Genomic DNA, 508 nt, shown 5'->3' on the forward strand with positions numbered 1-508 from the left:
TTAAAACCAGACTCTTCACTTTCCTTCGTGTTTTTAACTTCCAAATAAAAAATCAAAATCTTTGCACTGAGATCAAGCAAAAATAATGAAATGTTGCTTCTGTGTAATTGCTGTTTTGGGCTCTGAACATGAGCTGCATGAAGAGATAATGTTTATTAATGTAACATCGATGCTGGTAACACCACCTAAATTATAGAAAGAATTTTACTAATAGCACTAGTTGAGCTTTTAGACCTTTTATTGTGCCTCAGGGATCCATCCTGGGGCCTCTGCTTTTCAGCTTATATATAAATGATTTTCCCTCTGTATGTACAGGGTGTGATGTCTAGATGTACGCCGATGATACTGTAATATATGTCCATGCTAAAACCAAAGAATTAGCTACTTCTAAACTTAGTGCAACAATGATAAATGTAAATAAATGGCTTAATGAGTCACATCTGGTTCTTAATGTAAAGAAGACGTATGTTTTTCACAAAGATGCACTCTGTAACTGACTGTGATCCCA

Source organism: Sinocyclocheilus grahami, unplaced genomic scaffold, assembly GCF_001515645.1.
Source record: "Sinocyclocheilus grahami isolate Dianchi unplaced genomic scaffold, SAMN03320097.WGS_v1.1 scaffold2875.1, whole genome shotgun sequence".
Taxonomy (NCBI): domain Eukaryota; kingdom Metazoa; phylum Chordata; class Actinopteri; order Cypriniformes; family Cyprinidae; genus Sinocyclocheilus; species Sinocyclocheilus grahami.